General features: G+C 40.4%; 1 pseudogene across 1 annotated transcript; it reads right to left on the bottom strand.

Annotated features, from left to right (window-relative positions):
- Nucleotides 1-11,939: 11,939 nt before the first annotated feature.
- Nucleotides 11,940-17,600, bottom strand: LOC309606791 (ubiquitin carboxyl-terminal hydrolase 46 pseudogene; annotated as a pseudogene). The gene has a single exon. The product of its transcript is annotated as a ubiquitin carboxyl-terminal hydrolase 46 pseudogene (transcript).
- Between the last annotated feature and the right edge of the window lie 225 nt (nt 17,601-17,825).

The raw sequence follows: 17,825 nt of genomic DNA, 5'->3' as shown, positions 1-17,825 counted from the left end.
TCCCTTACTTGCCCACTTGCTTCCCAAGGGGGGGGGGCTGGTTCCTTATATGGGGTGAGGGTAGGGGTGTGTCCAGGGGTCGGGCCGGAGGGGTGGCTTAGGTGGCCTGCCAACCCCTTTGGTGGTGTTGTGTGCAGGGGGCATGAGCAGTACCCTGCTTTTCTCCTGACCCCCTGCTTTTGCACCTGGTTCTTCAGAAGTGGCAGTTGGGTTTTTGGTCTTTTTGTATCTTGTTGTCCATAATTTGCCCCAACTGCATGCAGTTATTTTTAGTCCCTTATAGTTTCTTTGTATTTTGTTGCTTGAGGAGACGTTTATCCAGGTGCAAGCGCTGCAGCAAAGTGTCCCAGGTCCCAGGTCCCAGCCTGTCTCCATCTGAGGAGCCAGGGCTTGGGCTTGCTGGGACTGGAGCATCTCCAGGTTCTCAGAAAAGTTGTCCATGTGTCATGGACCATTGTCCCTTTTTGGCTGCTCAGCATCTGGACCCTTCCTATTTGATGGGAATCTGAAGGCAGGTGGGAGACAGGACCCCACCTCACACTGCAGAGGCTGAGAGGGGACAGAGTCACATTTCCAGCTCTCCGGCACAGAGAGCTTGGACGTGCAGCAGGCGGCCCAGGTTGACCAAAGACGTGTTCTTATCCAAGACTTTCAATTTTGAGGGAATGACAAGAATGTTCCAGAGCAATCATGATTAATCATGGCAGCCGGGGTGAACATGGGAATCCAGTGCCCACAGACTCCACTGGTATGGCCACCAGCATCTGATGGTGCCAGCCCCAGGGACACACCTTAAGGAGATGGTTCCTGTGGCTGGATCCCAGCTCTGCCCAGCCTCGCTTGTTCTGGCACGTTAAACTAGTCCTCCCTCCTCTTCATGAGTTCCCTTTTGCTTTCTTTTTAAACAGCTTATGTGGAGGAAGATACAAATCACACACTCCACACTTAACCCATTAAAATTGTGCAATTCAGCGGCTTTTAGTACATTTATTACAATGTTGTGCAACCATCGCCACTCTCTAGTTTCAAAACATTTTCATCACCCTCAAAAGAAACCTCATATCCATTAAGCAGTCACTCTCCATTTCCCTCTCCCCTCAAGCTCTGGCAACCACTAATTTGCTTTCTGTCTCTATGAATTTGCCTGTTCTGGACATTAGTGGAACCACACAATATGTGGCCTCTTGTGTCCAACTTCTTTCACCTATGTAATGTTTTCAAGATTCATCCATGTGATAGCCTGTATCAATATTCCATTGTATGGACATACCATATTTTTAATCTATTCATCAGCTGGTGGACAATTGGGTTGTTTCCACTTTGGGGCTCTTATGAGTAACGCCACTATGGACATTCCTGTACAGGTTTTTGTTTCCACTTTGGGGCTATAATGAGTAATGCTGCTATGGACATTCCTGTACAGGTTTTAGTGTGGACATACGTTTTTAATTCTCTTGGATAAACACCTAGAAGTGGAATTGCTGAGTCATATGGTAACTCTATGTTTAACCTTTTGAAGAATTGACAACATCATTTTACATTCCCATCAGCAATGTATGAAGGTTCCCATTTCTCCATATCCTCACGAACACCTGATATTTTCCATCTTTTTGATTATTCTTATCCTGGTGTTTGTGAAGTTGTATCTCGTGGTTTTGATTTGCATTTCCCTGATGACTAATGATGCTGAGAATATTTTCACGTGCTTTTCGTTTGTTTGTTTGTTTGTCTTTTGCCATTTGTAGATCATCTTTGTTGACCTGTCTATTCAGATCCTTTGATCATTTTCTGGTTGGGTTATTTGCCTTTTTATTATTGAGTTGTAGCAAATATTTGTATCATCATAATGTCTTAAACACTTGTCTATCCTTCCAATTCATCTCTCTTTTTAAAAAATTAATTAATTATTTTTTTGGCCGTGCCATACGGCTTGTGGGATCTTAGTTCCCCAACCAGGGACTGAACCCACGCCCTCGGCAGTGAAAGCACGGAGTCCTAACCGCTGGACCGCCAGGGAATTCCCCAGTTCATCTTTTTTGTCTACATTAGCTAGAGGTTATTTCTCTTGTGTATAATCAAGTATCCTGACTGGTAGATCAGGTATGAAGAAAGGCCCTTAAATATCACACAGTCCCCTTGAGGGATATTAAGGTTATTTCAGAGAGTAAACAAACACCAAGCTCTGTACACCGAGCAGTAGGAAACCTTTCAGAATGGAGGCTTTATTTTCTGTTAAAGTCTGAATCTGACAGTGGTACAATCTCCTGCACTGCTGAGGATACTGGCTGTGCCAGCATCTCAGGCCCGTCGACCTGCTGAAGGTAACAACCCCCATCTGCTTTCCAGAAAGTCTCATTCTTCTTCCTTCAACCTGGGGGAAACTGAATCCAAACAGTCCCTCACGTCACTCTCAACAGAGAGACAACTCGGAAGCCCGATGTAGGTGGGGGATGCCTCAGCCTGCCCACAGTGGGAGCACAGACTTGGGGACAGATGAGGCTTGGGGACAGATGAGGCTTGGGAAGGGAGAGATGACATCAGGCTGCAGCCCCTTCTTTGAAATGCTGCCAACCTGTGGAGGGCACAGAATTTGAGGAACACAGGTGAGCCCCTGACATGGGGCTGTGTGTTGTGAATCAACCAGGGGTCCTTAAGGCAAAAAGACCTCCTGAGGATGCTGGGAACACTGACCAACCTGTGCCCAACATGCACAGAGCTCTAGTCTTTGAGGGATGGGGACCAGGAGGCACCAGGTGATCAACATCCACGACAGCACCAGGTAAGTCTGAACTGATGATGAGGATGGGAGCTTCAGGTCAAATTCCTGCCTTGGGGGAGCTGAGCCCAGGATATGAGATGGATTGAGCTTGCAGTTGGGAAGGGGTTGCTCTCAGCTCTTTTGGATGTGGGGAACTGGGGTGGCAGAGGCAGGGAAAATGAAGATGGATGGGCAGGAGCCAATGTATCAGGAAGTGGATCTTTCCGGAGAGGGCATTGGGTCTGGGCAAACAGCCCTGGTGAGTCACATGAGATGGTGAGAACCATCTTGTGCAACCCTGATGCGAAGATCCCAGGACTGGTGTCAGGATTCTCAAGATTATGGGCAGCACATGTGGCCTCATGTCACTCTGGGCTTCCCTTTGTCCATTGGCAAATCGAGGACTTTAGGGTGAGGTGTCAGATTCTAACTCAGTAGGTCTCAGGACACTCTTTATATTCTTAAGAATTATTGCGAGCCCCAAAGAGCTTTGTGTGGGTTATAGTTATCAATCTTGACATTAGAAATTAAAATATTTACTTATTAATTCATTAAAAAAGCAAAAGTCAACCCATTACATGTTAACATAAAAACATTTTCATGAAAAATAATATATCTTCCCAAGCAATAAATAGTGAGAAGGGTGGCGTGGCTTTATATTTTTGCAAATATTTAAACTTTCTGACTTGGTTACAGACAGCTGGAGGCTGATCTCTGCTTCTACAGTCAATCTGTTACAGTGTGTTGTTTTGATCGCAGTATATGGAGAACATCTGTACTCACACAGATATTTAGCTAGAACAGGGTGGAGTATTAAAATAGTATTGCCAGGTAATTGTAGATATTCTTCTTTGATACTTCACCCATATGTGACAAGTAGTAGTTATTTTTTTTATTGAAGTATAGTTGACGTACAAGGTTATATAAGTTACAGGTGTACAATATAATGATTCACAATTTTTAAAGGCTATACTCCACTTATAGTTAGTAGAAAATATTGTCTATATACCCCGTGTTGTACAATATATTCTTGTAGCTCATTTTATACATAATAGCTTGTATCTCTTCATCCTCTAGTCCTATATTGCCCTCCTCCCTTTCCTCTCCCCACTAGTAACCACTAGTTTGTTCTCTATATCTGTGAGCATCTTTTCACGTGCCTGTTGGCCATCTGCATTTCCTCTTTGGAAAAATGTCTATTCAGTTCTTCTGCACATCTTGAGAACAGCAAGCTTGATATTTTTCTCCCTTTCTTTGTTGCCTTGTGCAAACATAGTTTATGTGCTCAATCAATGGTAAATTACTAGAATCAAATCAGACTCATTAGTTCTGCAACTGCAAGGTTCCAACCTCCAGGTGGCACTATTTCACGTAGAATCTGGGATCTCCCTGAACGCTTGCAGTTATACCACGAGTCACTAGGAGGAGCCTTTAAGTTCCACTCCTGGATGCAATGGTCCAAGTGACTAAAAGGAAATGAAAGTTTCACTGGGATTTGTACTTGTTCAAAATAACTGACCAGCTCTTCTCTTCTTGAAGAAAGAGGGTGCTGCATGACCGTGCCAGGCGTATTTAATGACTATCTTTTCAGATTTCACACCCACGGAGCAGAAGATGAGAAACTGAGGGCTACATAGGCTCACAAAATTATGAGACACAATGGAGTAGAGTCTAAAAGTTGACTATTGAGGGTGGAGATAATAGAGGGGCAGATAAATGATCATGCTGGTGGTGAAGCTAGGAAGTGAAGATGAGTCAAAAGTGCCTCGTTTGGAGAGGAATGACACCGTCTGGATTTATGGCTCTTGTTAAAGACATATTCTGAATAAGACACAATGCTGAGTGATACATACTACTATTTAATTCCTAGGATTTCCTTGTAAATAAAGTGTATCTCCATTTATTAAATAAATAAAAGATTAAATGACTCTCGCAAGCTGACATAGTCCATATACCCCTGGGTTGGAAAGTTAGATTCCCCGCCTCAAATCCTTGATGTTACCGATCAGTTTCCCTGTCTCTTCCCTGTTGATCTTGGGAAGGCATCAGGACATGAAATCAGTGTTGTCCTACAGATAGGCGAATTCAGAACTGGAATATGAAAAGCTGGACTAGTTTTCTCCCTTTAACAATACTAGAATTCTTTCCCTGCTATTACTACAATTCCCTTCTCTGGAATTATCTTTACCTTTGTCACTGCCATCAGTTACAGGAAATTAGGGTGTCTCCATACAGAAACAAATGTCAAAAGGAGATTTAGAGGGAGTTATATTTGCTTTAGGGGAAAAAAACCTCTTCATTTGCTACCACAAGCCCATGAACATCTGTCAACATCGATCAAAGCACCTGAACACAATGGAAATCAAACACAACATCTGAGATTGGATCAAGAACACAGATTGAGAGTGAGTTTAATCTCTACTCAACCTCCTTGGAAATCCCCCAAAATAACGAAAATGATATTAAAACAATAACAAAAGAACAAAGCAGTAAACTCACCAGTGTGGTAGAAAAAAGAAAGTGACAACATATGATTAGAAGTGTTTAAAATTTCCTGGTAGATAGAGAGCAGATTGGATGAAATCTACTGAGAAGTAAATCTAGAGGAAACTGAAGTCCAATCACGTGCCAGAGACGATCCTTTAGAGGGAGGTGTTTTTGGTACAAAAGAGGAATCGAGGTTTAGTGTAGGACTTGAACGATAAAAATTAAAGCTGAAAATAGGAAAGGATGAAAGTAGAAACCCATAACCAGAACTGGACAGCTACCCCACCCCAGTTCTGTCTTTGCTCATCATGTGATGCTTCATAACTGAAACTTTATACCTCTTAACCCCCCTCACCTATTTCTGTCCTCCCCGCTATCCTCCTCCCCTCTGACAACCACCTGTTTGTTCTCTAAGAGGTACAAACTTTCAGTTACAACATAAACAAGTCACAGGTATGAAATGTACAGTGTGGGGAATAGAGTCAATGATTATGTAGTATCTTTGGATGGTGACAATTGACAACCAGACTTATCATGGTGATCATTTTGAAATGTATGGAAATATTGACTCACTCTGTGTGTACCAGGAACTAACAGAGTGTCGTAGGTCAATTATACTTCAAAAACAAACAGACAAACTTCTTATAGAAAAGAGATCTGATTTGTGGTTACCAGAGGCAGAGGTTGGAGGGAGGGGGAATTAAAGGAAAGTAGTCAAAAGGTACAAACTTCTAGTTATGAGACAAATAAGTACAAGGGATGTAATGTACAACATGATAAATATAATTAGCATTGCTGTACATTATATATGAAAGTTGTTAAAAGTGGAATCCTAAGAGTTCTTATCTCAAGGAAAAAAGTTTGTTCTATTTCTTTAATGTTGTGTCTGTATGAGATGAAGGATGCTCACTAAACTTATTATGGTCATCATTTCATGACGGATGTAAGTCAAATGATACACCTTAAACTTACGCAGCGCTGTATGTCAATTATATCTCAACAAAACTAGAAGAAAACAATTAAAATAAATTAAAATAAAATAGCAACACTAAAACAAAGGTGTTTCACCATAGAAGACAGGAGTAAAAAGTTATACAACTGATTTCCTTTAGGTACGTTAAGTTACAAGGTTACCAGATGAGACTGAAATGATACAATATCACAAAATATTATGTTGTATCAATTATCAAATGAGCTGTAGATGAGCAAATTTTTAAAGCAAATGGTAGTGATCACATGATTTGGAGGTGCCAGAGTATTTGTTCAGAGAATGTAAAATATTGGGGCATACGGTTTGTTGACACTTCAATTTTTTTCTCTGACGGTCAATGTGACCCATAGTCCTATCCATGATGGGGCTTCTCTCTTTCCTTTGTCATTCTGCAAGCTATGATTTTCAAGCATATAATCATCTGAGCTATAAATATCCTTTTCCAGTGTTATCAGTAACTGTCCAATAAAAGAAATAGAAAACATTCTATGTATATTGAACAGGGAGAATTTCATCCAGGAATTGATAATAAAGGTGTTTGAAGAGCTGGAGAAACAAAAAAGGGGGGAGGAAGAATACAAAGGATACCCAACGATGGATGATTGCTTAGAAGACACTACCAGCCCTAGAACTGGAAGAGAAAAAGAAAAATGGTGCTGCCCAGATCTCATGACGGTAGGTAAAGCTGAGGCTGCTGTTGTTGGAACCAAGATGTCTGAGCAAGAAACCAGGAGCCTGTACGTGACAGCCACAGCTGTGGACGATGCCATGGCTGGGCTGCTGTGCGTATCACACACACTGCTTCTACGACCACTGCAAGACTTCATGCCAAAGCTGAAAAAACATGACATCTTTCCTCTTCCCAACTTCAAACTCCCATCAGTTTTCCAGTTTCCCCTGGAAAAGCTTTCAGGAAGGCAGTTGGCAAGAGAGTCTGTATGTATAACTCGTCAGCCTTCAGTAGTAGCAATAGAGAGATGAGTAGGACAAACAACTCTGGAACTAAGAAAACAGAGACCCTCTCAGGCACACCGTGATTGTAATCTACAGAGTCTTCATCCGGTTTTCAGCCAGTTGGAGGCCATTTGTCTCTCCTCAGAAGAGTTTGTAGCTGATGGTTTGTTGCCCACAGTGTGATAAATAAATTTAATAAACAGTCTAGAGGATCCTACAGTGAGTATTAGCTCAGCAGCTTCTTGTTCCTTCACAAGTCCTGAGGTTATTTGCCTTGCTTCTCCATGCATTTCTTCCGATTCATAAACAACTTTATTCAACCTGTTGTTGATGTCACAGGGTAACTGCATTCCTCCCTAGACTAACACCTGCGTTTGCAGAGGACTCAGGACCTTTGATGGGGTTGTGACTCACTGTCCTCAGGGGTCTCCTGCACCTGTGGGGCTGACCTACAAAGAGGAGCATGTAGCTCAAGGACACGCCAACTCACCTTACTGACTGTGGGAGGGGCAGGAAGAGTTGTTAGCACCTGGCTTCACTGCTGCAAGGCAGCTCTCCCCATGGAATTGCTTCAGGCAACAGGAAGAACAGATGTATTTGAACAGTGCCTCACCTTGGTCTGGTAGCCTTTTTTTTTTTTTTTTTTTAATTATTTATTTATTTTTTAGTTTTAAAATTTTATTTTATTTATTTTTTTATACAGCAGGTTCTTATTAGTCATCAATTTTATATACATCAGTGTATACATGTCAATCGCAATCGCCCAATCCAGCACACCACCACCACCCCCCCGCCACTTTCCCCCCTTGGTGTCCATACGTTTGTTCTCTACATCTGTGTCTCAATTTCTGCCCTGCGGACCGGTTCATCTGTACCATTTTTCTAGGTTCCACATATATGCGTTAATACACGATATTTGTTTTTCTCTTTCTGACTTACTTCACTCTGTATGACAGTCTCTAGATCCATCCACATCTCTACAAATGACCCAATTTCGTTTCTTTTTATGGCTGACTAATATTCCATTGTATATATGTACCACATCTCCTTTATCCATTCATCTGTCGATAGGCATTTAGGTTGCTTCCATGATCTAGCTATTGTAAATAGTGCTGCAATGAACATTGGGGTGCATGTGTCTTTTTGAATTGTGGTTTTCTCAGGGTATATGCCCAGTAGTGGGATTGCTGGGTCATATGGTAATTCTATTTTTAGTTTTTTAAGGAACCTCCATACTGTTCTCCATAGTGGCTGTATCAATTTACATACCCACCAACAGTGCAAGAGGGTTCCCTTTTCTCCACACCCTCTCCAGCATTTGTTGTTTGTAGATTTTCTGATGATGCCCATTCTAACTGGTGTGAGGTGATATCTCATTGTAGTTTTGATTTGCATTTCTCTAATAATTAGTAATGTTGAGCAGCTTTTCATGTGCTTCTTGGCCATCTCTATGTCTTCTTTGGAGAAATGTCTATGTAGGTCTTCTGCCCATTTTTTGATTGGGTTGTTTGTTTTTTTAATATTGAGCTGCATGAGCTGTTTATATAATTTGGAGATTAATCCTTTGTCCGTTGATTCATTTGCAAGTATTTTCTCCCATTCTGAGGGTTGTCTTTTTGTCTTCTTTGTAGTTTCCTTTGCTGTGCAAAAGCTTTTAAGTTTCATGAGGTCCCATTTGTTTATTTTTGTTTTTATTTCCATTACTCTAGGAGGTGGAACAAAAAAGATCTTGCTGTGATTTATGTCAAAGAGTGTTCTTCCTATGTTTTCCTCTAAGAGTTTTATAGTGTCCAGTCTTACATTTAGGTCTCTAATCCATTTTGAGTTTATTTTTGTGTATGGTGTTAGGGAGTGTTCTAATTTCATTCTTTTACATGTAGCTGTCCAGTTTTCCCAGCACCACTTATTGAAGAGACTGTCTTTTCTCCATTGTATATCCTTGCCTCCTTTGTCATAGATTAGTTGACCATAGGTGCATGGGTTTATCTCTGGGCTTTCTATCTTGTTCCATTGATCTATGTTTCTGTTTTTGTGCCAGTACCATATTGTCTTGATTACTGTAGCTTTATAGTATAGTCTGAAGTCAGGGAGTCTGATTCCTCCAGCTCCATTTTTTTCCCTCAAGACTGCTTTGGCTATTTGGGGTCTTTTTTGTCTCCATACAAATTTTAAGATTTTTTGTTCTAGTTCCGTAAAAAATGCCATTGATAGTTTGATAGGGATTGCATTGAATCTATAGGTTGCTTTGGGTAGTATAGTCATTTTCACAATATTGATTCTTCCAATCCAAGAACATGGTATATCTCTCCATCTGTTGGTATCATCTTTAATTTCTTTCATCAGTGTCTTATAGTTTTCTGCATACAGGTCTTTTGTCTCCTTAGGTAGGTTTATTCCTAGGTATTTTATTCTTTTTGTTGCAATGGTAAATGGGAGTGTTTCCTTAATTTCTCTTTCAGATTTTTCATCATTAATGTATAGGAATGCAAGAGATTTCTGTGCATTAATTTTGTATCCTGAAACTTTACTAAATTCATTGATTAGCTTTAGTAGTTTTCTGGTGGCATCTTTAGGATTCTCTATGTATAGTATCATGTCATCTGCAAACAGTGACAGTTTTACTCTTCTTTTCCAATTTGTATTCCTTTTATTTCTTTTTCTTCTCTGATTGCCATGGCTAGGACTTCCAAAACTATGTTGAATAATAGTGGTGAGAGTGGACATCCTTTCTTGTTCCTGATCTTAGAGGAAATGCTTTCAGTTTTTTACCATTTCACCATTGAGATGTTTGCTGTGGGTTTGTCATATATGGCCTTTATTATGTTGAGGTAGGTTCCCTCTATGCCCACTTTCTGGAGAGTTTTTATCATAAATGGGTGTTGAATTTTGTCAAAAGCTTTTTCTGCATCTATTGAGATGATCATATGGTTTTTCTCCTTCAATTTGTTAATATGGTGTATCACATTGACTCATTTGCGTCTATTGAAGAATCCTCACATCCCTGGGATAAATCCCACTTGATGATGGTGTATGATCCTTTTAATGTGTTGTTGGATTCTGTTTGCTAGTATTTTGTTGAGGATTTTTGCATCTATATTCATCAGTGATATTGGTCTGTAATTTTCTTTTTTTTTAGTATCTTTGTCTGGTTTTAGTATCAGGGTGATGGTGGCCTCATAGAATGAGTTTGGGAGTGTTCCTTCCTCCGCAATTTTTTGTAAGAGTTTGAAAAGCATGGGTGTTAGCTCTTCTCTAAATGTTTGATAGAATTCACCTGTGAAGCTGTCTGGTCCTGGACTTTTGTTTGTTGGAAGATTTTTTATCACAGTTTCAATTTCATTACTTGTGATTGGTCTGTTCATATTTTCTATTTCTTCCTGGTTCAGTCTTGGAAGGTTATACCTTTGTAAGAATTTGTCCATTTCTTCCAGGTTGTCCATTTTATTGGCATAGAGTTGCTTGTAGTAGTCTCTTAGGATGCTTTGTATTTCTGCGGTGTCTGTTGTAACTTCTACTTTTTCATTTCTAATTTTATTGATTTGAGTCCTCTCCCTCTTTTTCTTGATGACTCTGGCTAATGGTTTATCAATTTTGTTTATCTTCTCAAAGAACCAGCTTTTAGTTTTATTGATCTTTGCTATTGTTTTCTTTGTTTCTATTTCATTTATTTCTACTCTGATCTTTATGACTTCTTTCCTTCTATTAAATTTGGGTTTTGTTTGTTCTTCTTTCTCTAGTTCCTTTAGGTGTAAGGTTAGATTGCTTATTTGAGATTTTTCTTGTTTCTTGAGGTAGGCTTGTATAGCTATAAACTTCCCTCTTAGAACCGCTTTTGCTGCATCCCGTAAGTTTTGGATTGTCGTGTTTTCATTGTCATTTGTCTCTAGGTATTTTTTGATTTCCTCTTTGATTTCTTCAGTGATCTCTTGGTTATTTAGTAACATATTGTTTAGCCTCCATTTGTTTGTGTTTTTTATGTTTTTTTCCCTGTAATTCATTTCTAATCTCATAGTGTTGTGGTCAGAAAAGATGCTTGATATGATTTCTATTTTCTTAAATTTACTGAGGCTTGATTTGTGACCCAAGATGTGATCTATCCTGGAGAATGTTCCGTGTGCACTTGAGAAGAAAGTGTAATCTGATGTTTTTGGATGGAATGTCCTATAAATATCAATTAAATCTATCTGGTCTATTGTGTCATTTAAATCTCCTGTTTCCTTATTTATTTTCATTTTGGATGATCTGTCCATTGGTTTAAGTGAGGTGTTAATGTCTGCCACTATTATTGTGTTACTGTCAGTTTCCTCTTTTATGGCTGTTAGCAGTTGCCTTATGTATTGAAGTGCTCCTATGTTGGGTGCATATATATTTATAATTGTTATATCTTCTTCTTGGGTTGATCCCTTCATCATTATGTAGTGTCCTTCCTTGTCTCTGGTAACATTCCTTATTTTAAAGTCTATTTTATCTGATATGAGTATTGCTACTCCAGCTTTCTTTTTTTTTTTTTTTTTTTCCAGCTTTCTTTTGATTTCCATTTGCATGGAATATCTTTTTCCATCCCCTCACTTTCAGTCTGAATGTGTCCCCAGGTCTGAAGTGGGTCTCTTGTAGACAGCATATATATGGGTCTTGTTTTTGTATCCATTCAACAAGCCTGTGTGTTTTGGTTGGAGCATTTAATTCACTCACGTTTAAGGTAATTATTGACATGTATGTTCCTATGACGATTTTCTGAATTGTTTTGGGTTTGTTTTGGTAGGTCCTTTTCTTCTCTTGTGTTTCCCACTTAGAGAAGTTCCTTTAGCATTTGTTGTAGAGCTGGTTTGGTGGTGCTGAATTCTCTTAGCTTTTGCTTGTCTGTACAGCTTTTGATTTCTCCATCAAATCTGAATGAGATCTTTGCCGGGTAGAATAATCTTGGTTGTACGTTCTTCCCTTTCATCACTTTAAGTATATCATGCCACTCCCTTCTGGCTTGTAGAGTTTCTGCTGAGAAATCAGCTGTTAACCTTATGGGAGTTCCCTTGTATGTTATTTGTCATTTTTCCCTTGCTGCTTTTAATAATTTTTCTTTGTCTTTAATTTTTGCCAGTTTGATTACTATGTGTCTCGGCATGTTTCTCCTTGGGTTTATCCTGTATGGGACTGTCTGCACTTCCTGGACTTGGGTGGCTATTTCCTTTCCCATGTTAGGGAAGTTTTTGACTATAATCTCTTCAAATATTTCTCGGGTCCTTTCTCTCTCTCTTCTCCTTCTGAGACCCCTATAATGCGAATGTTTTTGCGTTTAATGTTGTCCCAGAGGTCTCTTAGGCTGTCTTCATTTCTTTTCATTCTTTTTTCTTTATTCTGTTCCGCAGCAGTGAATTCCACCATTCTGTCTTCCAGGTCACTTATCCGTTTTTCTGCCTCAGTTATTCTGCTATTGATTCCTTCTAGTGTAGTTTTCATTTCAGTTATTGTATTGTTCATCTCTGTTTGTTTGTTCTTTAATTCTTCTAGGTCTTTGTTAAACATTTCTTGTATCTTCTCGATCTTTGCCTCCATTCTTTTTCCGAGGTCCTGGATCATCTTCACTATCATTATTCTGAATTCTTTTTCTGGAAGGTTGCCTATCTCCACTTCATTTAGTTGTTTTTCTGGGGTTTTATCTTGTTCCTTCATCTGGCACATAGCTCTCTGTCTTTTCATCTTGTCTCTCTTTCTGTGAATGTGGTTTTTGTTCCACAGGCTGCAGGATTGTAGTTCTGGTAGCCTTTTTAAAAAAAATTTATTATATTGAAGTATAGTTGATTTACAATGTTGTTTTATTTTCTGCTGTACAGCAAAGTGATTCAGTTATACATATATACACATTCTTTTTCATATTCTTTTCCATTATGGTTTATCACAAGGTATTGAATATAGTTCCCTGTGCTATACAGTAGGACCTTGTTGTTTATCATTCTATATACAATAGTTTGCAACTGCTAATCCCAAACTCCCAATCCAACCCTCCTTCCTCTCCTCCCCCTCGACAACCACAAGTCTGTTCTCTATGCCTGTGAGTCTGTTTTTGTTTTATATTATAGATAAATTCATTTGTGTCTTATTTTAGATTCCACATATAAGTAATATCATATGGTATTTGTTTTTCTCTTTCTGACTTACTTCACTTAGTATCAAATGGCATTATTTCATTTTTTATGGCTGAGTTGTATTCCACTGTAGATAGATAGATAGATAGAGATAGATGGAGACAGATAGATGATAGATAGATAGATAGATAGATAGATCACATCTTCTTTATCCATTCTTCTGTCGATGGACATCTAGGTTGTTCCCATGTCTTGGCTATTGTGAATAGTGCTACTATGAACAAAGGGGTGCATGTATCTTTTTGAATTATAGTTTTTTTTCATTTCAGAGATAATTTCAATAGTTTTTCTCATGTATCAGTTCCAAATATATTAGGTATCATCCATCATTTTTTCAAACTTTGCAACCTGCAGTCTAATATATGGATTATGTATAGTACAAACAGCCCCCTATATCAGTCACCTTCAGTTGGAAAGTGTTCCTCCCTAAAAACAGAATAAAGGAGCTTGCCTGGTGGCACAGTGGTTAAGAATCCACCTGCCAATGCAGGGGACACAGCTTCGACCCCTGGTCTGGGAAGATCTCACATGCTTCAGAGCAACTAAGCCCGTGCACCACAACTACTGACCCTGTGTTATAGAGCCTGCGAGCCACAACTGCTGAAGCCCATGCGCCTAGAGCCTGTGCTCTGCAACAAGAGAAGCCACCGCAGTGAGAAGTCTGCGCACGGCAACGAAGAGTAGCCCCCACTCGCCGCAACTAGAGAAAGGCTGCGTGCAGCAACAAAGACCCAACGTGGCAATAAATAAATAAATAAATAAATAAAAACTCACCTTCCAGGTAAGGGATTACTGCATATGTTTTGTAGAGGGAAAAAAGGCAAAGTATTTATAAATATGAATTCACCTCTAACCAAGACAAGGTATATATTCATTACTTGTATAACGTGAAGATCACCCTGTTTTTGTCTTCTCTAGTGAAAAGTAAAATATTTCACTTCAAGCATGAATAGATGAAGTGTTGGCATGCTTATGGAAGTTGTGAGCAATAAACAGTTCAAGATACTTCAAAGGTAAGAAATCCAGTTTTCATCTAGATAAAGCGCTATGCTCTTAATTGTTGCAAAATGGCCAGTAACATTTTCAATTTTAGTTCACATTATGTCAAAAGTTTGCATGTTCATTCGCTGATTTATTAGGTAACAAAATAACAGGTTCATAGTATATTACAGCGTATGGAAGTCAACTGTCTTCCCAAAGGAAACCAATATCTACAACTTATAATACTTGTAGGAAACCAAAAACCAGCTCAACAGCAAAACACCATATCGACCCTTTTAATAAAAGGTACCAATACTCAAATGATTTAATAAATACGTATATAACAAAAGTGAAAAAAGTAAAAGGAACTATGGTGAGATGAGGTTCTTCCAAAAAACTCCATCTTGTCAAGCATCCTGGGAGTCTGAGCCAAAGAAACGCCATTGTGTTCATCCCTCCGCCTGCCCACTGACACTTCCTTTGACCTAGCTGTATCCCCAGCTTAACTCCAGTATCTCCTCTAGGGAAGGTTTCATGTTAGCCCTGGGACTTGCCAGGGCCTCAGTACACAGACTGAAATACTAAAACGTGAACAGTAGTACCATGTGACAGATGGGAGGAAAGGTGCAGCGCCTTCGTTCTTCCTGGGGAAGGCGGGTGTTGGTGCCGCCTGACTAAGGAGAACTGGGTGGAAGGCAGTCCCTGTGGTGTCTCAGCCCTGCCACCACTGACTGCGAAACACCAGCAGGATCAGAAAGATACCTTGGAAAGCTTAGCAGTGCCGGATGAAAGACAGCTACAACTCACAGGACAGAAGAAAAGCATCACTAAAAACAAAGAGCACAGAGCTATTTTCCTGAAACTTGGTTTTGGTAGAAAGATAAGAAAAGCAGCTTTCCACTGTACACAAAAGCTTCCTCCTCTCGTCTTTGCCTGCCCTGAGCTCCACACCTCCTCAGCCCCTGGAATTCTAACACAGGCAAGGTTACTCACTTTTAAGCATTTTCACACGTACAAACTTAAAGCTATAGTTGCAGCTCTAAAATGTGAGCATCTACCCCATTCTTCTGTCCTTCTGTCGGAAAAGAGGCAGAGAAGCTAAAAACGGGGAGCAATGTTTCCAGCGACAAGTTAAAGGAATGCATTGAAAGGAGACCCTGGAAGCCATTGAGGAAGATTAGCAAAGACCCCAAATAGACTTGTGGACGTTCGTAAGAAATGTCATTCTAATTCAGCTAGACACAGCCAGTGGCACAGCATGTACCCGATCCTAAAATTAGCAAATGTTATTCCTCTAAACCTTGTTACAATCTGACTGCAGTTAACTCTACCTCAGACTAACATGAAACCCAGGGTAGTGCTTCATGTAGAAAAACAAAGGTGGAGAGAGTCACACAGCCAGACCCCTGAGACTCAGAATAACACCACTGGTGGGCCGCTGGGGAGGAGGGACGTCTGCAAAGAAACCAGGTAAGAGTGCTTTGAACATTTCCCCACTTGAATTAGTCTCACAGTCCTTTAACTTATTCTCTTGACGGATAGAATAAAATATATCCAGATTCTGAATTTTTTGATATACCCTATAGCAGGCCATAGCATTCTTCAATAGCTTGGGCATCTACTTTCTCTACAATGTCATCATCAAACAAAAGCCAGAAGCCATGATTTTTCACAATAGTAATATAATGCCCAAGATTAGGACCACTGCCGTAGTGAACCACCACCGTAGTGAACCACCACTGCAACCAGGTCGTACATGTGGTCCAGGTTCACCGCCTCGTGGGAGGTGTTGAAGAGCCGGACTTCCAGCAAGAAGACCACCCGGTAAGATAGCTTGGTGTACCTGAGGAGCTGCTTCATGTACTTGGATCGCTTGAGGTGCAGGGCCAAAATCATAGGCAGCTTTTTGACTTCTCATCCTTTTCTGGGCTTCCTGTTTATTGCAGTGCATTTCACAATCATACTTCTGTTCACTACACAGTGTTTCTGTGTTGCCGAAGTCTCTTAGACAGTGGGTAATAGATGTATTCTGCTCCACGTCCACAGAAAGGTCAAGAAAATCTTCATCTTTGTAAATAACAGTGTCACAGTTCAGGCATCGAGTTTCATTGGTGAACGTTCCCTGAAAAACCTCAGGGACCCAGTTCTGGTTTATTATTCTCCACATGTTTGTTCATGTTGCCATTTTTTAATTTTCCATTTTTTTTTACTTTACTCTTTATTTTTTTGGCCACGCTGGGCAACACGTGGGATCTTGGTTCCCTGACCAGGGATTGAACCCACATCCCGTGCATTGGAAGCATGGAGTCTTGACCACTGGACCACCAGGGAAGTCTTTAATTTTCCATTTTGTTTCTCTTGTTTCTTCTCTTCCTGCTGGATGTCCAGTGTTTAGCAAATAATTTTAAAATTTGTGAGCATCCTGCTGCCTGTAGTTATGAAAGAGATTGTTTCCTTTTCTCAGCCTCGAAATGAACTTCTTTGGTGGGATCACGCTGACCTTCTTCTTCTGCGTGGTGGTGCTGTAGAAAAGGTCTGCCAGGCATGTCAACAGGTTTTCCTTATTTTTTTCCTGGACCTTGTATGCCAGCGCATTCTCCCAGAACAGCCAGCGGAAGTACAAGGCCTGAAGCATGGAGTTACAGTATCATGTGTTTCCAAAGTTGACCAATCCGAAGTAGTGTTCGTTGATTGGAAACTGCTCTGGACCACTGTCTTTTTCCAGAGCAGAGGCATTGGTGCCCATATTACAGATGCAGACGATGTTTCAGACAGTCATTAGTCTAAAGGTCACAGCAATCCCTCACCGCCATCTTTATAAGGTGAATACAGGACCGGCCATGGTGGAGCTTTTGCAGGGAGGCCAGGCGCGGTGGTGGTGGCCTGAATTAAGTTTTGTCTGGATATATGCCCAGGAGTGGGATTGCTGGATCATATGGCAACTTTATTTTTAGTTTTTGAGGAACCTCCATACTGTTTTCCATAGTGGCTACACCAATTTACATTCCCACCAATGGTGTAGGAGGGTTCCCTTTTCTCCACACTCTCTCCAGCATTTGTTATTTGTAGACATTGGTAGTCTTGACTCCTGCCGAAAAGAAGCTTAGGGTGGAAGGGGAGTCCTTGATATTTAGGTGTCCTCTAGTGGTGGAAGAAAACCACTGGAGTACCACCTGGAGATCTCATGGACTCATGACAGTTTCATATGGACAGAGCTCCACAGTCATTCGAATGCAGCCTGCATGTTCATTGTGACATAGAGAGGGATTTATATAATTTTCTTAGCCCTTGTTTTTTTTTTTTTTTAAGATTTATTTATTTATTTATTTATTTATTTATGGCTGTGTTGGGTCTTTGTTTCTGTGCGAGGGCTTTCTCTAGTTGTGGCAAGCGGGGGCCACTCTTCATTGCGGTGCGCGGGCCTCTCACTATCATGGCCTCTCTTGTTGCGGAGCACAGGCTCCAGATGCGCAGGCTCAGTAATTGTGGCTCACGGGCCTAGCTGCTCCGCATT

This window comes from Balaenoptera borealis, assembly GCF_965194805.1.
Source record: "Balaenoptera borealis genome assembly, chromosome: 11".
Taxonomy (NCBI): domain Eukaryota; kingdom Metazoa; phylum Chordata; class Mammalia; order Artiodactyla; family Balaenopteridae; genus Balaenoptera; species Balaenoptera borealis.
Note: the sequence above shows the minus strand (reverse complement) of the source record. Positions and strands in the feature narration are given on the sequence as shown.